Source organism: Eumetopias jubatus, unplaced genomic scaffold (genome assembly GCF_037043125.1).
Source record: "Eumetopias jubatus isolate StellerSeaLion01/CBP00866 unplaced genomic scaffold, mEumJub1_p1.0 scaffold_7, whole genome shotgun sequence".
NCBI lineage: Eukaryota > Metazoa > Chordata > Mammalia > Carnivora > Otariidae > Eumetopias > Eumetopias jubatus.
In genome coordinates, this window is record NW_028274813.1 from 6,882,786 (window position 1) to 6,904,765 (window position 21,980).

At 45.3% G+C, this 21,980-nt stretch overlaps 1 long non-coding RNA gene across 6 annotated transcripts; it reads right to left on the minus strand.

The window, feature by feature from the left end:
• Positions 1-1,359: 1,359 nt before the first annotated feature.
• LOC114204680 (uncharacterized) lies at positions 1,360-13,129 on the minus strand. 6 transcript variants are annotated; one of them, XR_015768458.1, is made up of 5 exons: positions 12,985-13,129; positions 5,993-7,357; positions 2,221-5,542; positions 1,906-2,110; positions 1,360-1,609 (listed from the first exon to the last, which is right to left on the minus strand). It is a non-coding gene; the product is annotated as an uncharacterized LOC114204680 (long non-coding RNA). The 6 variants fall into 6 exon arrangements; XR_003608224.2 differs by lacking the exon at positions 12,985-13,129 and having other exon boundaries at positions 2,221-4,175; positions 4,838-5,542; positions 5,993-8,065; XR_003608229.2 differs by lacking the exon at positions 12,985-13,129 and having other exon boundaries at positions 2,221-2,298; positions 4,037-5,542; positions 5,993-8,065.
• Positions 13,130-21,980: the final 8,851 nt, after the last annotated feature.

Below are 21,980 nucleotides of genomic sequence, written 5' to 3' on the forward strand. Positions count from 1 at the left end.
GGAATGATCTCCCTTTAAGTAGGTCTTAAAGAAGTAATTACAGCGACGAATGTTACTAAAATAAGGTACAGCGTATTATGGAACATGCTCTGAAACTCCAACCCTTGACACTTTCAGCTCTCCCAGGCTATCCTGGCACGGGAATGGGAGGGTCAAATCTCATCAGAGACCAAAGAAACCCGTTTAGTCATCTTGGAGGCCTGCACTCTTACCCATCCTTGTCTGGGAAGTATGAAAGCCATTTCACCTCTTCCTGTAAAAACATCATCTGTCTTCTCACTTTTCCTAGTTCCCTGTTTAAACATCTGAACCTCCAGGCAGACCTAAGCTGGGTGAGAGTGGGAGCCTGTGTGTCCTACCGGTCACCAGCTCTATGTCCTCAGGGAGGGATGCGACTTCCCTCTGGCTGGTGGCTGCCATTTTGCTTTTATCCTCTGCAGTGTTCTCTAGAAGACAGCCTTTCCCTGCCCCTCTGTGTCCTGTGTTCTCATGTGCCTTTCTGTCCCTAACCCTCCCACAACTTTTCCACAGAAGTTTATAGATGATTGAGACCCCAATCTCCCACATTTTAGCCAAAGTTCAGATGGTGACTCATCTGTTGGTTTTAGATCAAGCTGATTTGAAAACTAATGTTTCCAGATAACATTTTTCTTCATGTCTGGTAACTTTGTGTAGCAGATGGCAGAGGAAGCCATGATATCCAAAAGGTGTGATCAGGAATTACCACACAATTTGGAAAGACTGGAGCCCTCAAATTTAAAATCTTTACTCTCCTTTTCAGAGTCCCTTCTCAGAGCTCTTTTCCCTAGAAATGAGTATAGAGCAGGGAGGCACACAGGCACTAAGGACGTAGGGTTTCTTTTAGCCTTGTTTGATACTCATCACAAAAAAGACTGGGCAACAATCTGTTACCCACATGACATGGGGCCTCCAAAGATATTTAGTGATACGTAAGCTGAGTACGAAAGTTTTGAGGCCTAATTAAAAATGTACAGGGTGAGGCACAGGGATGTGGATGGTTTCCAGAGCCTTGAACAAATGACAGCAGTTTGGAAAGATTCACAGATGATTGAAGCTAAGGTATCACGTCTTCCTTTCCGATGGCCAGGTAATCAGGGACCATGGAGAAAAGAAAGAATCCCATTGTTGCATTTTCCTTTCTCCTTTCTCTTATGTTTTCAGGTGGGTGGTGAGTAGGAAAGCGAGAGGTGATAGACTTCGTTCATCTTTATTTCTAGACATATTTTTAATATCGTGATGAAATGTTTTGCTAACAGACTTGACAAACGAAGGGAGGGAGAAATGTTTATCGTGCCAGCGACTGTTTGAATCAAGAGGTATCATCTTTAAAAAAAACTATTTGTTTTCAATATTTATTCCTCATTTTACACTATATGTACTTTTTTAATGGAAAGGAACAGGGAAAATTTTAAAAATAAGTAAAAATAAAACCAAATGTAAGATCTTCAGTGATGCTTAGGAGAATACTTTAATTAAGATGCCATCTCTCGGGGCGCCTGGGTGGCTCAGTCGGTTAAGTGCCCCACTCTTGATCTCAGCTCAGGTCTTGATCTCAGGGTCATGAGTTCGAGTCCAGTGTTGGGGCCTACTGTAAAAACAAAAACTGGGTGAACAGAATGTCTTTTGTTCTAATGAGGTGACTCTGTGGGTGAGCAGGGGGAGGGGCTCCGGGATGGCTCCTGGGTGGGGGCTGGGCACCAGAAGGACCAAGACCTGCTGAGAAGCTTGGAATTTTCAGCCCTACCCCCATCCCCCCAGAGACAGGAGAGGGGTTGCAAAAAGAGTTAATAATTGATTATGTCCATGTGAGGAGGCCTCAGGAAAATCCCCATCATAGGGGTATCTGGGAGCTTCCAGGTGGGTGGACACTGTGATCCAGCCCACCTGCACCGGGACAGAAGCGCCTGCACTCAGGGCCCTCCCAGGCGTTGCTCTCTGTGTCTCCTTGTCTGGCTGACACACACGGCACCTGCACAGAAGGATGAGGCCTGGGTTTGTCCTTCCATCACATAGATTCTCCTACACGCTCACTGGGGAATGATGATCGTCTTCCATCTGTTTGCTTCATTCAATAATATTCCTTGAATGCCTAAGAGCGCAAAAATTTTGCATCTTAGAGTCAATTAAAATAATCAATTTGTAGTTTTAAGAGATGTTTGAGCATTTTTCAGGATCTGAGACAGTTGATCCCATACATACCTGGAGATGGCATTGCTCCGGAGAATCAGTCAGTTCAGCTTTCATCATGGTCTCAGCGTCCCGTTAAACCTGGTTATTCTGTATATTGGTTTGGCCTTAAAATCCATGTATAACTACTAGCAAATTCAATAAAAGAATGTTTCTTCTTTTCTGGTACAGTGTGATGTTATCAAAAAAGGAGAGGTAGGACTTGTTAAAAGATGCTGTTCCTAGGGCCAGTTCAACAACCAACCAGCCAAGTGCCTTTGATTAAGGCTTTGATAAGACCTTTCTGAGGTTCTGGACTGTCACCCTCAAAAGGGAATAATATGAATAGCAACAGAAATAGTGATAATGCCTCTCTCACATAATTGTTTTGAGGAATAACTAAGGTCCTGGCATCAAAATCCTTAACACAATGTCGGGGCTCTCTGTGAATTAGGCCAAAGCAAAGCCCAGATTGGTTGCATTGATTGAATTAACTAGCAAATGTGGAAAAAAAAAACAATGCATATTGAAAATTGCTGCATATATTTACTTTTTATCGTAGCTATTTCTGTCTGTGTAGCAAGCTAGTTATCTCTCTCTCACCTTGTTCCAGAAATAATTTAATGTGGTCTCTTTAATATTATTATCTTGTTTTATGATTCATTTTCTAGTCAACCTTATTCAGACACATTATTTTCTAGAAATAATAATTATAGTGATTTCAATATAAAATACAGTATACATGTATTGTTGGTTTCCTTCTAAGAGGCTGTCATCTACTTGTATGTGTAATTGGTACCACTGACATCAATTTACAAGACTGGAAACGGTAAGGTGAACTCTCTATGCATCCATAGACTCATACTTCAAAGGACTGAGAACAGCAAGGAAGTCTCCATTTAAAAAAAACAAAACAAAAACAAATCATTAGGAGTTAATATACTACCTTTGCACCGAAACTTTTATCATGTCCTTGGCTATAAAAATTCTGCATTCAAGGTAGACTCTTCATATTAAATTCCACTCCAACTAACTCTATCGGACAAGGATTACTCTGCCAAAGCCTACTGGGCTTTGAAAAATATTGAGTCAGAGCGACAAAAGTGATCCTCCATATAATCTGGTCTCATTTCACTATCAAAGTGAGACTTGCCTTTTCTAACATTTTTGGGAAAAGGTTATCTAGACCTTGCTTGACTGCTCAGAGCAACAGGGAGCTCACTACTTAACAAAAACCATCAGTCCATTGTTAGGCATCGAGAGTAGAAAATGTTCCCTTGTGAACGAGAAAGAGGATGACTGTGGTTGGGGCAACCTGTGTGTTCATGATCTCAGTCACTTAACTCACCAGGTAAGCTTTGGCAAGTAATTTTTACCCACTGGGGCCACAGCTTCTTCAGCTGTGCAAGGGGCGATGGATAGATTGCTCTGAGAAAGTTCCACGGGATGATGTGAGCTTACCAGTGTGAAGTGTCAGTACAGCTTAGCAGTACAATAAAGCATCACCTGCTGTCCCCTGACTTTTCCTTCCTTTGACTTGAAATTTTTCTAGTTGACAGCCGTTAAAGATTGGGAGCTGTCTCATAAAAAGTAATAATAATTAAAAACAAGACAAAAACTAGAGTTCTCCCTACTTCTCCTACCAAAGACTGGCTGGAGCAGAGAAGCCTCCGCCCCATTTAGACAGGATATGCGTCTGCATATCACTCCAGTTCGCTCCTTTTTTTTTTTTTTTTTAAATATTACCTGAGTATGATAGGCATTGAGGTTTGTGACCTCTAATGTGTAAAACAGACTGTATGTCCCTCCAGATCACTTCTCCAAAAGTTAACTTAAACCTTCTACTGACCCCGACAACGACCCCGGGAGCCTGCCGTTACAACGTGTAGTTGGTGCCCGCAGTCAGCATCCTGGGGATGACAAGAGTCACAGGGCTGTGTCCTCTTCAGTGGCTGCTGATGACCCCACCTTCAGATCTGGAGATCTGCCTGTGTGTGAAACCAGGTCAACACATTTCCTAGGCTTGTCCTCAGGGAAATTTTGCAAACCCCTTGCTTTAGAAGCAGGCTGACTAAGTGTTATCAATTCATAGTGAAATTTACACTCTCCTCCTCCCTCTCCTCCCATCAAATACGATGGAACATTCTGCTGTTTGTTCTCAAGCAAGAGGAGGGTGCCTGTGTCGCTGGTGGTATTGGGTTTCACATGTGGGCCAAGGAAGGTCTCCGAGAGTCTGATCTTCTCAGTGTGGGAGATGTCTCTCCCTCTGACACCTTACAGCAGTGTCAGTGAGCTCAGACTCAGCCGTCGTTTCAGGGAAGCTCAGGTCTGGAGCTTAGACGCCGTACATACTCCCCTCCCCCAATCAGCCCCAAGGAAAATAATAATAGCAGTCATTTTTGCTGGCTGTTTGCCCTCAAGCGTTTTCACACCCAGCCTCTTGGAGTGAAGTGCTGAAGGGTGCAAACCGTCAAGGCTGAAGACTGCTGGTGACCGCTGATGGGAGCTCTGGTGTCAGGTGCTGGGGAATGGGTAACACTCCAGGGCTCTCCTGGGGTTCTGGGAGATTATATGGAGTCCCTCACGCTGGGTCATACTTCTAATTTGACATCAGTGTCCTCCATTCACTCAACAGTCATGGAACACCTACTTAGTCTCAGGCTCTTCTTCAGTGTTGGGAATACATTTGGGAATAAAACAGGTCCCAGCCCTTGGGGAGCTTGCATTCTAGAGAAGAGAAAGAGAAACAAGAAATAACACAAGAACATGGTACATTATACAGTTCAGGTGTGGTAAAATAGTAGAGGTGGCACTGGCCCGGGGGGCTACAGGTATGGTGTGGATGGGTGTGAATGGGCTTAGCCAAGGAGGATTCACAGAAACAGTCAGATGGTTGTCAGTGGTTTAGGGCTTGGGGTAGGATCAGACAGTTTCCGATTTTCCAGTCTTGGCTTTCGTAATAACCCCTCTGAGTTTCCTTGTCTATGAATTGAAGATAATGGAAGTAGCTTCCTCATGGAGTGCAGGGGAGATAAACTGAGTAGAACCATGGCACACGCTATGTGCTCCTTAAATGTGTCAGCTTATTACTGTTAGCACCTTCGTGTTGCAGTGATGGAGACTGAGACACAGAAAAGTGCCACAGTTCCCCAAAGGGCAGACATGGTGGGACCCGAGCTGGAGGTACAGACTGCAGATACATCACAGTTAATCATCAACGATGATGACCAAATGTGCACGTGGGTTGTGTCTTTCAGGTCCTGTGTGGAGGGCGTCTTCTGCCCGGCTCCTCTCTGCTCTGTGGCACTGACCAGAGGAAACCTCAGCACGTTCAGGGCTCAGCTCTCTTAGATACCTGGTGGAATCTCAAGGAATAACATTTGATCAGTCTGTCTCTCATGTGAGGCACGGTAATCCTTTCTCTCAGGCCCTGACCTTCTGAGGAGAGAGGACAGCTGCTTGCTGATTAGCATCCACGTGACCTTATATATAATTTAAAACACATTAAGTCACCCACCGGAGTTGCCCTCCTCGGACCACATGGCCCCAGTGTGCTGAATTCCCAGAGGGCCCCTTTCCAGCCCTTTTATCCTGTCTGTCACTCCTTGACCCTTCTCCTCTTTCTTAGAAGGACAGTAACTAGAAAAAAGGCAGCGGGCTATTGCAGGGGAGGAGGGGGAAGGGAGGGAAGGGGGAGGGGAATGGATTCTTTCAGGGTACTCCCTACATCCATAGTTAAGATTGTTGCCAGAGAGTGAGTTGAAAGACAGGACAGTGCAGGAGAGACCTGGGATTTCCTCCTCACCTCTTTGATTAGGGCTGTTGCCATTCCTTTCGCATCCCTCTGGCATCAGCATGGCCTGCATGCTAAAACCTTTGTGTATACCAGGAGAGATGATGACTAGTTTATTCATTCCTGTACTTCATTCATTCGTTCATTCCTCTCCCTTACGGAGGGTCTCCTGTGCTCTGGGCTCTGCAATAGGGTTAGAAGAGACAGAAAAAACAAACAAACAAAAAACAAAACAAAACAAAACAAAACCCAAAAGCAAGCAGGGCAGGAGAGCTGCAGGCACAGAGTGCCACCGAAACACAGAAAGGGGTAAAAAAAGACTGCCCATGAGGGAAGGGTGGACAGAGAAAGACATACAGAGGAGGCAAAGCATGAGCCGCCACTTGGTGGGTGAGAAAGAATTGAGCTAAGAGAGACAGTGAAGAAGACCGAGAAGCATGTGTGGAGGCAGGTGAGCAGGACTGTGGCTTGTGGGTGAGGGCTAGAGCAGACCGTGTGAAAGGGAAAGAATGACGAGGACTCAGGGGCATGGGCTGCATAAGGAGGGGCTTTGGAAGAACAGGGAGCAGTTTGGGTTCTATTCCGAAGCCAACAGGGAGGCATTGAAGGGTCTTAAGGAGGAAAGGGAGAAGATGAGTTTTGTATTTTTTTTTTAAGATTTTATTTATTTATTTGACAGAGAGAGAGACACAGCGAGAGAGGGAACACAAGCAGGGGGAGAGGGAGAGGGAGAAGCAGGCCCCCTGCTGAGCAGGGAGCCTGACGAGGGACTCGATCCCAGGACACCGGGACCACGACCCAAGCCGAAGGCAGACACCCAACGACTCAGGCGCCCCGAGTTTTGTATTTTGCAGAGATGACTATGAGTACATGTGGATAATAGAACAGAGGGGAACAAGAACAGAGGAAGAAAGGCCAGATAATGTACTTTTGCAAAGCTCAAGAAGAAATATAATGGGGACCTGAACCAAAGTAACGGTGGTTTGGATGGAGGGGAAGGGTTTGAATCCAGGGAAATCTGTGGTGGTCTCCATAAAAAGTAACCATTTGTATCAGTCAGTTTAGGTTATGCTAAGAGTAACAAATAATCCCCAACCACAGTGGTTCAGGGCAACAAAGATATATCTGTAGTTCATATTTATGTTCAGCACAGGATTCCTAGGGATTCTGTGGCTGTGCAGCATGCCCTCCTCAGATTTGGGTCAGATACTCTTAAAGAAGAGAAAGAGAGGAGAGACATACAGCGATTCTGGAAACTTCTGCTCAGAACCAGCATGCATCACTTCCATACACGCTTTCTTGGCCAAAGCAAGCCATGTGACCACGGCTGGCACAACTCTGGTGGGAAGGATGATATTTTTCACAGGCACCGTTTCGCTAGAAGGAACAGAAAACGCTTTCACAACAATATAGTCTATCACCATCTGCCACATTGGTCCCAAATATAAACCTTCGTCCTTGACTCCTGTACAATGTACTCGACTTTTGCTCTAAAGTCCCCCTGTCAGACTCAAAATCTTGGAGCTCATATTCATCAATATATCAAGTCTGAAGATAGCTCTTCCTCAATAAAGATATGAATTAGTTGTGACCTTGCCTCCACAATGATGCAAGTACATTAGAAGGAAAGGAGCAGCTGGGGAGCAATCTCACTTCTGTTGAAGAAGAGAAGACTAAGAAGCACCCATTACATTAATCCTTACCAATTTTGGAATTACACTGGGCAAATACAATGAGGACTCTCTACCCAGATGTAGGGAATGTTCTTAATGGGGCCCAGGTTCTCTCCCTGGGAGGAAACCTCAGGTCATCATTCTCCACAATTCTTGGCGGGAAAGGCATGAATTCTGAGGTGGTGTCAGAGGTGTGGAATAAAGAGTTTAATTTTTGTAACATTTTGACCCAGAATACTCTCAACTCTCAGTTTTGATTGTTTATGAGTTTATGTAATGTGTGTGTGTGCATGTGTGCACTTAGAAGTATATTTAAATGGGGTTATGAGAATTAAGGAGGGCACATGATGTAACGAGCACTGGGTGTTCTATGCAACTGATGAATCACTAAATTCTACCCCTGAAAGTAATAATACACTCTATGTTAACTAACTTGAATTTAAATAAATTAAAAAAAAATCAAGAAGTACATTAGTATATTTAAAACAGCAAGTTGAAGCTTATTTGCAAGGTTAGAGGTCATACTCAAAGGCTGATGCCTTTTTTCCTATATCAAATTGATTTTTTAAGTGATTCCAGCTCTTTTTTTGGACATTGACATGACTTCTGAGATCCCAGCAGACACTGGGGAATGGGTGCTGATAGAGACAGTTGGTGCTGGGAATGTGAACCCAGCTTGAGAAGAGAAAAAAAACTCAAGACCACTTTTCCAAGACTCTGGGCCAGACTTGACCTGCCGTGAGCTTACATGTTTCTCTTCTGTCAAGGTCTAGCTGTGTCCCTAGCTAAAGGTTAAAAGTGTTAATTTCCTGTTCTTTCATCAAAGAGAGGAAAATTTTATGATTTTATAATGGCAGGCATGATGGCAAGTGACAAACATTCCCCTTTCTCCACCACACGTCACAGCCCCCTTGCATTTAGGGAGGGCCATCCAGCTATAACTGGACATGGAATTGAGCAGAATTGGCATTTGATGCTTCTGGAAAAAAATGTGGAAGATTCTATGTTCAGCCTCCTAGAGTAGTCTCTTTCCCTACCGTGGCAAATCCAGATAAAGCAACTACAAGATGGGGTCTCTGTAGGTCCAGACCCCTGGATGAAATCCCATACTGAGCTTTGTGGCCATAAAGCTGGATCAAGACATAAGCTGTCATGAGGTGAGGCCATCGAGATTGGGGAGTATTTGTTACTGGGCAGCCTCACCTACACTTTTCTGACTGATGCTGAGAATCAAGAGCTCTTCTCTGGCCCCATGAAGCACAATCTGATCACTTATCTTTCAAAACAGTACTTTAAAGTTCATTTGGTTTAAAATCCTCCCATTAAGAGAAAATAACACTCTGGGAAGGGAATCGATTGGTCAAAATGATACAGCGCTTAGGGTAAGATTGGCATATGATCCAGTCCTCAGGCTTCTGTCCTATACTGCAATTAAAATGAGAACTTTTCTTTCTTTCTTTTTTTAATCTACTAGAGCCAGTCACGTGCTTGATATCACATCCAATATTCAAAATTACGCAAATGGTTTCAACATCAGCTACTCTGTCCCAATTAAAATTAAACTATTTGTACTACATGCATATTTATACAATCATCCCCTCTGACTAGATGTAGTCACGCGCATGGACACTGAAGCTACAGCATGTATTGTCTGAACAGAACAGACGCGGGAGAAGGGACAATTGGTATTGGGGGCTGGGGCTAGTGTCTCCATTAGGCAGGCAGTTTAATTTAAGGTTTAAAAAATGGATTTTCAACAGCTGATACATGGCAGATTTAATAACCTGACATTTTTTTGCTGTCTCTCTTCCTAGATAGTCCGTTCAACTTTGACTGGACCTGTTGCAGGATGATATGATTACCATAGTGTGCACCCTCTGGCATTATTTAAAAAAGCGAATCCCTAATCCCTGCTTAATTTTATGAACTGTCAAAATGATTCTAAATATCTCCTCTGTTTGCATTTTCACCTCGGGACAGGAGTCCAGAGGTACAGACTGGGTGTACAACAGTGGACTTCAGGCAATTTTCATCTCTTAATGCCTGTAGCGTGAGAGGCTGAATTTGTAATAATCACCAGATTATCTCTAAAGATCGCTCTGTTGTACCTGCAAAATGGTTCTGCGGGAAAATGCAAAAGATATGGAAGAAAGTAATTGATGAGAGGCAGGAGATGATTGCTCTTCCTAATCCCTGTTGGAAAAAAAAAAAAAAAAACTCGCACCAAGACAAATGTCGGTAATTTCTGTTAAATGCTGCTTGGTATTTGCAGTGGCAGAATCCTGCTTGAGAGTTGAAGATGGCCTTCTGCCCCTGCAGGCAGCTCCCAGTGCTGGGGCATAAGGTATGGGGGGTAATTCCCAAAATAGGTCCAGAAGAGGAGGAAGGACCCTAGCCCAGCAAAAGTTGAGAGAGTGGCCCCTATAGAAAATGTGAAATCAGACAACGGCAGGAATGTCCCTGGTGCATCACCTGGCTCCTGGCAGGGGGCCCCAAACATGCTTGCTTCCTTTTCCTCCTGGAGGCCAGTGGCCTGGGGATGCAGGAGGAAGCCCAGGGTCAGACACTGGTGTGCTTCCAGATACAGTGTGACTTTGGCAAATCACATGCTGTCCCCCTCCAGGCTTCTGTCTCTGCACCTGACAATTGAGGGAAGAAGGTGCCAGCTACCCTGCTGTCGTCAACAGATACCATCAACACCATTGCATAAAACAGAGGGAAACCCAGCCCCTTCTCTTCTTCGGGAATTGGATTCACAGTTTTCCATCCACCGTTCTTTCTAATTCTGTGCGCCAGAGGTCAGACTGGTGAGAGTGTAGGATGGCCCTGGCTTCTGTGCTTCTAATCTTAGGGAAAGGAGAAAAGATTGAGTATAAGAATAGGAAGGCCTGGGTGGCTCAGTCGTTAAGCGTCTGCCTTCGGCTCAGGTCATGATCCCAGGGTCCTGGGATCGAGTCCTGCGTCGGGCTCCCCACTCAGCAGGGAGCCTGCTTCTCCCTCTACCACTTCTCCAGCTTTTGCTCTCTCCCCTTCTCTGACAAATAAATAAATAAAATCCTAAAAAAAAAAAAAAAGAATAGGCAAGAAAATGTTATGTGTCTGGAAATCCCATCTTCCCTCCAGAACACAAAACCTGTGGTTTTAAAGATGCTCAGATAATCATCCAGGCAAAAGACTATTGTGGAGCCACTCCTCACCTCAAAGCTCTAAGAGCAGAAATTTTAGGAATAGGATATCCTAGAAAACCAAGGGAGGTTGACTTAGAAATCCTTCTTCCCCTTCTAGCTCACTAGCCACAGGGACCAGAATGTAAAAGAAGGCAATCACTCCTTTTTAGGATTGATAGAGGAGGAAGAGTCAGACTTGAGTTTATGCACTTGTAAATAATTACACTAAATTCAAAATTGAGTTGTCTTCCTGTATGGTGTTGCTTTTCCTAAGAGAAAAAGACAATCCGTTTTTAGTTCTGACGAACTAAATAGGCCAAACCCAACCCTCTGCCTCTCAACGCCTTGGAGGGGTCATCCTCGAAGAAGGCAGGCAGGAGCGCCTGGGTTTGAAAGCCGGAGGCTTCTATACGGCATATTGGGGTGTGAGCTTTCCGGCTTCAGGATGTTTTAAAGGTTGCCCTTGTTCTGTTTGCAATCTGTGGAATTTAAATCTGTTTGAACCTGGAATTTGTGAAATGTTCAGGTCCGTTTATCAGATTCTCCTAAGTAGGGACTTGGATGTGAAATCTTCGTGGTAAAAGCTAAAATCGACCCCAAACAATCAGAAGTTGGGAGTTTTCTGAGAAAACTGCTACGATGAATTTTCTTTCATCTGCCTTTTTTTTTTTTTTTGGAATATGCCGCATTGATAAATTACTAAGCGAATTCTCTTAAGATGAACTTTCCAAGAAGGAAGACACTTATATCATTTCTACATGAAAGTGGTGCCGTCACTATCACTTTAAATGCTGAGCAATAACTAACCATGATTCTTTATTACAGTTGCTTTAAAACATTATAGTTTGTAAAGTGCTTTTAATACACTGTACATCATACGAACAGGGTGGCTTAATATTGTTTTATTGACTAATAAAATGTTTAAATAATGCTAATAATATTTAATCTTTAATAATATTAATACTATTTAACATTTCACACATATTAAAGTAATGAATGAGGACAGCACTGCTATAAACCAGATGCTGTGTAGGTGCCTTATGTAATCTTGTTCTATTATTCACGGCACTACCAAAAGGTTGGTCTTATTCATCATGGACTAGATTAAGAAAATGAAGCTCAGAGAGAGAAAGCAGTTGCTTGACCCAGGTCACACACCTAGTAAATGACAGAGGCAGAGGCGCACAACCAGGTCCTCAGATGCCAAGTGAAATAATTTTTACAGTGCATGGTATTAGCCAGGTTTAAAAAAAAATATGTGTCATTTGCAAGTGGCATAACCCTCCACGCTCTGCCATTTGCAGAAACTCCAATGGTTTGGGAGAGTAAATTGCCATTTTGAGGGCCAAAGGCTTATTTGGTACCATCAAGACTCCTACCTTTTACAAAATCCAGAAAGGAAAAATTAAAAACCAAATAATCTGGAAAGCGAGTTGAACATGAGCTCTTGGTAGAGAAAGCAAAACCCTTTCTTTTCGGAGATGGCACTTTGTACATCATCACATGAGAGATGTGTGTGCAAATTTTGTACTGCAGGGGCCCGGTGTGAACATATGGGCCCATTAATCATGAAATATTGATTGTAGATTGAAACTATGAAACAGGTTCCATGACACATGGGTTTGTTTTGTTGGTCTGAAGTGTTAAGTAAAATAACACAGAAGCCATGTTAACATTCATCTCCTACTCTCCTTTTGTTAGCGGGTTAGTGCTCACCCAATTCACATATCCTCAGGTTTATGAATTATTAATCAAAAGAGCTAAAAAGTCAATCCAATCTGGTTAGATACTGTAGTTCTTGTGGCTTCCAAACTTTTAAATAATGAATGGTTTCATCACTTCCCCAGCGGATGTCAAGCAAGAAGAATGTCTGGAATCAAAATCCCACTGGGTAACAGAAGCAACATAGTCAAAAAAAGTAGTAATTTTTAATAATAGCAACTCCAATCCTATTGTATCATCACTGCCACTCTCGAGAGAGATCATTTCAGAATGGGAAGGAGAGGTGTCTTGAATAAAGGGCTTTATGGGATCAAATATTGCCAGAAAAAGCAATATAACATAAGGGAGTTGGTAGAGGAGACGAATACATCCACACAAATACATTATATTGTAAAAAAACGCGTGCCTTTACTGTTCCTAATTCTTCAAAAGGAAAATGTACCTTTAATTATTCCTCATATAGGAGGAATTCTCTGATGAACCCCTCTTGATGAATGACAACGTGGGGAAAACAGCCTAGAATAAACGGGAAAAAAAATGGGGTTCTTAGATCGGCTGGATTATCACGAACAATGGGAATCAGTGCCAACAGGGAGGTATTTAGTGTGTAATAACAGAGAAAAAAAAAAAGACCAACTCAAAAATAACTGCCTGTATTGGGTGGGAATGTGGTAGAGAAATGTAGAGTCTAGGTAAAAATGTCAGAGGAGAATAATGCTAGCAAGTGTGATGCGGGACAAAGGACGGATGGGTGAAGGCATGCTGGAGCCGAAATCAAAGCGGATGGTTTTGGAACTGTGTCCTGTTTCAGAGAAATCTGTTGAGCCGCTTTGCCTCTAGGTGGGGGTGCTACTGAAGGTGAGGACCAGGGTGGCTGAGACATGGTCAGCCACCGAGTGCTTTGTCTCCTGATTCGTTTTGTCCATCCTACTGCATGCTAAACACCTTCGTTCACTCTGTAAATGCAGATTCGCTCTGACATTCCCATTTTTAAGAAAAGTTCCAAGTCTCTCCAGAAGTTCCTAACCAGTGTGAGGAATCACAGGCTGCGTTTAGGATGATTTACATGCATTTGACTAAGTGATTGGGCTGTCCTTGGGGAAGATGTCTTTAAGATGAGCAAACGGGAAATGGGTAGGCCTTTATTATTAACCAAAGTTTTGCTCCAAATCCCATTTTGTAGCTTTTTGGTAAAATGTGCTCAAATATGCATGGATTAATAACAAGCACAAATCCTATTTTTTTTCCCTCTTTCCTAAGTTAGGGCTGCTATATAAAATACAAGTTATCCAGTTGCATTTGAATTTCAGATGAGCAATATATTTTTAAGTGCATGTGGTCTCAAATAATGTATGAAACATACTTACACTAAGAAAAAAAAAATTCCTGGGCTTTCTGAGATTCTAATTTAACTGGGTGTCCTGTATTTTAATTTGCAACCCTACCCTAAACCTAAACTCAAATCTCAAGATATCCTTATCTTCTGAAGTTGTTTCACATGGCCACAGTCTTAATGAAAATGCCACGTATAAATAACTTAGGTTTAAAATATATGTTCCCATTGCATCCCCTTGCTCCTTTTCTGTCTTTCCCCTTATTTTCCTTCCTTCCAGTTTGACTGAGCAGATGTGCCTGGGTCTGCGTGCTGCTCGTGAGGGTATAAAACTGAATCAGACCTAGCCCTTTTCCTGGAAAAGCTCCCAGCCTCCTGGAAGAGAAAGACATGCAGATACCATTGGTCAAGAAGGAATACTTTGATAGAATTTTTATCCACCCATCCATCCATCCTTCCTTCCATCCATCCATCCATCCTTCCATTTATACATCCATCCAGTTATCCATCCGTCTTCCTTCCTTCCTTCCTTCCTTCCTTCCTTCCTTCCTTCCTTCCTTCCTTCCTTCCTTCCTTCCTTCCTTCCTTCCTTCCTTCTTTCTTCCTCCCTCCCTCCCTTCCTTCCATCCATCCATCATCCATCCATTCATTTCTCCTTCCTTCTGTCCATTCTCCATCTAAATCTGATTCATGGAAGAAGTTATTGATGCTGCTTCAAGAAGGAATTTTGCCACACCCTTACAATTTTCTTTAATACAGATTTCCCATTTTATGGATGATAAAACCGAGTCTTAGAGAAGTTACTCAGCACTGTAGAGTTGATAAGCAGCAGGTTGGGGATATAAATCTTTACCCTCAAGATATACCTCATTTTGATATATAACAAGAGACGGAGTTAAACATGCACATTACCACCTTCTCGCCTTCTGATGTTTTTTTTTCTTTCTTTCTCGCAGATCCTCTGCCCCCTCATGTGCCAACGCTCACACTTTTCTCTCTATTGACATCTGTGGCATTGGGTCCTGTGACTCCTGTCACCTGTGCTGTGCAGGGCTGCCTCCTTCCCCTCCCCCGCCTTCCTCGGCTGGGTCTCTGACCGCAGGGGCTGAGCGTCTGGCCTCTGCGCACCACTTTCTCAGCGGGGCACTTCCTCCTGCACGCTGCTCTGGCAAGTTGTTTATCTCTCACAGGGATAGTAACAAAGATCATATCTGTGGAACTCTATCTGTCTGGGCACAGATGTCTGCCTCCGTGGCAGCCGCTTCATCTCCCTGCTGGGCCTCACCTTCCAGAAGTCTTCCTCTTCCTCCCCTCAGGGCCCCTCCTCCATTTTGCAGAAGATTAGCTGAAACACAGCAGGGCAGAGCAAGGGGCTGCTGGGCTTCACCGGCAGCACTGAAGCCGCTCCAGAGGCTGCCCTTCCTGGCCTCCCCACAGCTATTCAGATCCTGATTCCTGCCGGGCTGCCAATGAGGAGGGGGTGGGGGGGCCCCAGGGACTCCCATGCTCAGGACAGCAACTCCCTGAAGGACTTAGGCTAAAGAGGGCAGTTGTCCACACCACAGAGTGACCACACAGGTGCAGCGGGGGATCCTTCAGCCTGGTGCTGTCCCCTGGCACTTTCTGTGAGGGCAGAAACATTCCCTCTCTGTGCAGTCCACTGCAGGAACCACCAGCCACAGGTGGATACCGAGCACTTGGAATGCGGCCAGTGCAACTGAGAAATGGAATTTTTAACTTTATTTTAATTAATTAAAGATGAAATTTAAATAACCACACGTGGCTTGTAGCTACCAAATTAGACGGCACAGATTCAGAACCTGCTGCTGGGAGCTCACATGGAGGGTGCACCCCTTTGGGCTGATAAACTCGCTCCTTTTGGACCCTGCGAATGCTAGGAGGAGTCATTGGCTTGCTTGCTCTCAATTCATTGGTTTCCCTAGCTTCAAAGTGTGGTTAATCATCACAAGGTGTTGGGGGGAATCCAGTGCAATAATTGTCAGTCACAGCGATATTCAGTGAAATAATTGATAATAGCAGTTATCAGCTTTAAAATAAATATCACCGCTTTGTCAGGACTCGGTTGCTCTGGGTTCTATGTACACACTTCTCCCCTGGAAGCCCCACAATGACTATTTAAGACATTTGCACACTTGTAAAGCTCCAAACAAATGCAAGTCTCACTGGGACTATGGATGTCCTATTACTCATTACCACGCTTTGGCTGCCCCTGGAGAAGCGGTACAGTGACGTGGGCAGGGGAGCCCTTCGGTATCTAAATGCCCTGAGTTTCAATCCCGTAGATTCAGATGACCATGGGCAGGTTACTTAACCTCCTGGAGCTGCTGCCTCCCTATCAGTGAAATAGACTCGTGATGCTCATGGTATCAGGCTGTCAGAAGCAATGATAGGAGGTCTAGTGTTTGAAGTGCCAAACACAGTGCCCAAGGTACCCACTGAATGTCAGTCGCTGTTCCTCCCCACAGAAAACAACCATTGATTTTGATGACACATTGAGGATGAATGGTGGCCTTTGAATGCCTGACTAAGGGCTGCTGGGAACATTACAAAGGAAAATTCTGTGGGTCTGATTGTAGTTCTTATGGAAAGCAGTGAGAACTTCGGCTGTTTCCAAACCCCTGTCAGATGCCTCGACATTTCTAGACTAAAGTCACTCATCTCCACTGGGCTTATTTACATGCAACCAAACAAAGTTTCTGGCTTTTTAAAAATCATATTAATAAGACCTCAAAAGTTTTCCTAGATATCAAACAACTGTTAAAATAATATTTTGATAATTTAATTGTAAATAAATCAGGAACGTGGATTAAATTTCCATTAAAACGCACATGACTTTTAAAATCGGGGAATGGGGTTTTATTGAACTTGGAGCATTTGAGAAAAGCTCTAAGGCACGGGACAGGGCTCAGAAGGAGTGGGCTGAACCTTGTTCTGCTTCGTTTGTAACAACCAAAGGAAATTTGAGCTGGGAATTTTCAGCCTTCACAAGGTCTGATGTGAAATGGTCTTCATGCCCTGTCCCCGGACCTCAACAGAAGAGTAAAGAGAAGCACGATGGACCAATTGGATGGCAAAAGAAGTGAACCTTTGGAGGCAGTTTTGTTCCTTCAATCCTATAGAAAGGACGAGGAGGTCTGGCCTGGGCCCCCAGCAGCAGGTGGAGCGACTGAGTTCACCCTCAGGCTACTGCTGAGCGCAGATGTGCAGGGCTAGGGAAGCAGGTGGTCTGGAGATGACCGATACATCATTTCTCACACACCTATCGCAGGCACATTCCGACGGAGACATGCATGCGCGCACACACCCACACACTCCAATGTGACCTGCGGAGGAAGTGCCCCACTGCCTTGTTTCTCTCTGGTCTTGGGCTCTCTTCTTCCACCCTCTAAATGGACTGGAGGCCACAGTCTAGAGTGGGGACCGGAGACCTGTCCTCCCCCCCTCCTCCCCGCTGCCCTTCTTCTCCTTCTCTTCTTTCTCCCTCACGTCCTTACCACTCCCCCTCCCCTTCCTTCTGAGTTCCTTTCTTCTTCCCTCCCTGTCTCCCTCCTTTCTCTCTCTTCTGTCTTTCCCCCTCCTCCCTCCCTCCCTCCCTCCCTCTCTCTTCTCTTCTGTCCTTGCCTCCTTCTTTTTTCATTGAGCCCCCTCCCATGCACACCCAGATTTATAATGCATCCCGTCCAAATCAATCTCAGTGTCCTTTCATACTCTAGGAAAGCCAAAGCTCCTGCTTGTTCTCACCCCCACTGCTTGACATGTGGGCCCCATCCCGCACTTGATGACTGTGTCAGGCAACGGGGCACGCCTGCACACAACGGGAGGCCGCAGGTTCGAGAGGGAGCATGGCCAGTACGAGGCTCCCAGTGGGGTAGCTGAGCAATTGGACAATTTCGATGAGGAGACACTCACGTGCAGACCTGCCTGGGGAGGCAGAGTGGCTGAGCTCCGGGTTTCAGGGGAGTTTCAGGGGAGGGAGTGAGTTGAGACAAACCTGCTAATTGTAGGCGTTTAGACAACACAATGGCACCATGTGAGGCCTTGCTCACTCTGTCCATGCATCACTAGGTCGGTAAGGGAAGCGCAGAATGGGAAGACCTATGCCCGGGGTTGACATCCCGGATCCTGCATTTCCCAGTGACTGATAATCAGTAAAAGCAACCTTCCCAGTGCCTCAGGGTCTAGTCTTCATTTCTTAAAGGAGAAGTTTGGAAAATATGTCCACTGGGTTCATTTGAAGGGCAAATAGAACTGTGCCTGCAGGGAAACGCTGCACATCACCCGCCGCCCTTACTGTGAAGTATGGTGTCGGGCTTGGCTGCCCCGGGGCAGCGGTCCTCTCTGGGGGCATCACCCAGGCCCCAACAGGCTGGCTGGTGGGATCTGGGTGAGGTCCAGCCCTCAGCACCTGGAAACACCGGGAGCAAGACACAGAAGAAAGGGAACATATCCAGACGATTACCACCTCCAGAGATCTCCTCAAAGACGTTTTTATTAAGACTATGACGACCAACAATTAATATTAACACTAAAATGTTAATATTAATTCTATCAGCAATTAGTGGTGCCACTTTTATCACTATTGATAATCCTGATGACAGTGCACTGTGCCTCTCTGGTCAATTTTAGGCCCAGCTTACTAGCTGGGGTCTGCTAGGGTTTGAGGCTAGGTGTGTTGATGTAACACTGGTCTATCTCAAGTCTTGCGTTCACACAAATTTGTATGTTGTATCTTAAAATGTGTTATTTTTATGTGTGTCCATATTTCACTTATCAAGTAGATACCACCAAGTTACTCTGCGGCTCCCGGCCTCCCTTCTAAGGATGACCTGTCTTTCCTGAGTCAGTCCCCTCCCCGCCTACTCTGAAAAGCCATCCCTAGGCTCAGCACCACTTCTCCCTCCCTGGATGCAAATGGTGTCTCATCACTGGCTGGACTCAGACTGGCTGCCTCTGTCACTACTGTTTTCCCCAACTGTCTCCAAGTTCCAAGTCAGGCAGAGTGCTGGGAGAGGAGACAGAGCATATGGGTTTGGACCAAATCCTGGCTCTGCTGTGTTCTAGCTAAGTGACATAGCAGAAGCCAGGGGGCCTTCCTGCCCCTGGGTTTTCTCCTCTGCCCCACGGACATCAACAGCTTACCTCGGAGCTCTAGGACACATTGCGTGGATGGTGCCTACACAGGTCCCAGTGCTAACAGGAGAAGGGGCCTCCCCCTCCTGGGTGCAGACTTTGTTCATGAACACACAAGGAAGATGCTCTGTCAAACATCTTCCAGTGTAGAACAGACTGGAGACGGGGTGGACATAGGCAGGCAGATGTGGCTCCAGCTCTCTGTTCTGCAAGCAGAAGGGCAGAAACAGGGCAAGGTTCAGAATATCCTAGAACTTGGGTTTTCTCATCTCCAGAGAGAGTAATACCTGCCTCTCAGGATAATGGTGAGAATTAAATGAGCTACTACTTCTTCCCAAGGTCTAGCACCTTTGCTTTAGAACAATGTTTATTCTCTCTTGTTCTTCCCAGAACTGGTGTTTCAACAGTGGTGATGGAGAGGCAGGCAGGGAGAGAAGGTGGGGAACCTGGCCTCTCACTCATGGAGCATTTCCTAGTTCAGAGAGCCCTTTAAGAAACATAATCTCAGGAGGGAACTATCACACCCACTTTGCAGATCTAGAAACTGAGGCTAGGTTGGCTTCAGTGACCACAGTGGGTCACAATGGGTCCCTGGCCACGCCGCTGCTCACGGACGTCCCACCTTGTTGGAGAGGTCCAGCTGGGGTTCTGGGGATTCAGAGCCAGGGCCACAGACGTGGAGAACATGCCCTGTCTAGGAACGGGCTGTGCTTGGATAATCGGGAGTGGGGCTGGAGTGGGGGCTGACCAGCAATCCTCTCTTTTTACAGGTTGCTTTCTAAAGATGAAAAAACAAAATCCAATAACCTTTCCCTCAGCATCTTGAAGAATGAATGTCTTCCTCTTCTAAATTCTTTCTTCAAGTCTTGGCTGAAATTTCAAGCTGTGATCACTGCAGGGAAGGGTAGAATTTGTGAGCTTTCTGCCTCTGAGCAGCAGGTGTGGTAAAGGACGAAGATTCTAGCCTCCCGGCCATATTCCACGCTGTCCCTCAGGCCTCCTCAGCCCACCCACAGCTGCGTCTTTGCTTTTGCTGGCCCTCTGACTTGATGGGCTCTCTCTTGTACTCTGTTGCTGGCCTCAACCTCTTCCCCTTCAAGCATCCCCCAGAACTGCCCCTTTGCTGAGTTCACCAACCGTTCCACACCCACATTTCCTGCTCCCCACCTCTAAGATGAGGCTAGGGATTTAATGAATTCCAGTTCCTGACTCTCTCTTTCCTACACTCTCTCCAGGGCTCTGCAAGAGGCCCACCAGCATCTCCTAGGTGGTAGAGAGTCAGCCATTTGGCCTCTTCTGGCACTGGCCTCTGTTAGCTACAGCCTCTGTCTCTGTCGTTCACTCTAAAGTGCTGGCCCCTCATTCACCCAGACCCTCTGACCTCTGATCTTTGGCTCCTAATACCCTCCCTCCAGGCAGCTGTGGGTGCTGTGGTGCTCTGGCTGGGTGTGCCTCTCTAGGCCTGCAGCAAGAGAGGAAACCTGCTCCCACCTCCACCCTGGTCCTTTTGGGACCAGAAAGGCAGGGTCACTCCCCCCTGCTGTGGGGCATGACCCCAGGCTTCCAATGTGACGCCCCCCTCACCAGTCACCTGCCCCTCACCTTACCCTCCACATGCGACTGGCTTCTCTCTGGACCATAGTTTTCTCATTTGAAGAATGATGTGGCTGAACCATACGCGTGTGAGGATCTCTCCCACTTCTATTACCACTTTTTATTTCTTACTTTTTAAAAATTTATTTATTTATTTTAGAGAGTGAGAGCACCAGTGGGAGGGGCCGAGGGAGAGGGAGAGAGAATCTCCAGTGGACTGCACACTGAGCACGGAGCCCAGCGTTGGGCCTGGTCGTCTGAGATCACGATCTGAGCCAAAACCACCGCACCCCGATTACCCAGGCACCGCAGCACCCTGATTACCTCTTTGTGAATAGTTGGGACATTTTTTTCTTCTAGTGATCTCAGAAGAGTTCAAGACCCAGTGACTGACTTTTAAGATCACCCTGGTGGGATCTTTATGAATTAATCCTCCACTCGAAGTTTTATCAATGGCCTAGAGAAACACAGAGGCAGCCCTATCCAACGTGAGCACAGCCCAGAGGGAGAACAAGATGGTAGAGCTTGTGATACAGTCCTCAAAAAGATGCCAAGAAACTGGAATGAGGAGTTAAATTTGAGTTGACTTTCCTCCTAGAGGAAATGGTAGCTGAGCTGAATCTGAAAGGGGATTTTCCTATGAGGAAAATGAAGATGTTTCAGCTGTAACACGGCAGGCACTGGGGACACTAGATTTCTGCTTTCAAATGTCACAGTCCCAAGCTTACAACATCCGGCGGGCTGTCAAGGACGGAAGAAACCAGATTTGATCTCAAGGTCATGGCCATGAACAGTAGTGGGTATTGCTTTGAGGTAGATGTTTGGTCTCAGTAGTGGTCACTGTACAGCACACAAAATCTGCCATCCCTTCGTTTGGCAAGTGTTCCTGCAGGAGGTGCTCTGCCAGGTCTCGAGGAAGCAGCAGTGACCAAGGTGGGCACACATTTTCTCCCCCAAGCTTACATTCTGGAAGAAGAGTTATGTAATGGGACACAGGTAAATGCATACTTAAGCAGTACATCGTCACACAGGTAGATGTGCATGAACGGTACATAACGGTACGCAGGTAAACACACGCATTAACAGTACATGATTATGCGCAGGTAAGTGTGTACATAAATAGTGCATAATAGTACAAAGGTAAATGTGTGTAAATGGTGTATAATCACATACAGGTAAGTGCATACGTAAATAGTGCAAAATGGTATACACTGGTAAACATCTTCATAAACAGTATATAATCACATACAGGTAAGCATGTACCTAAAAGTATATGATAATACTAAGGTAAAATGCATGCAGTAATAGTGCATAATCAAACAGGTAAACATGTAAACATGCATATATATGTACATAATGGT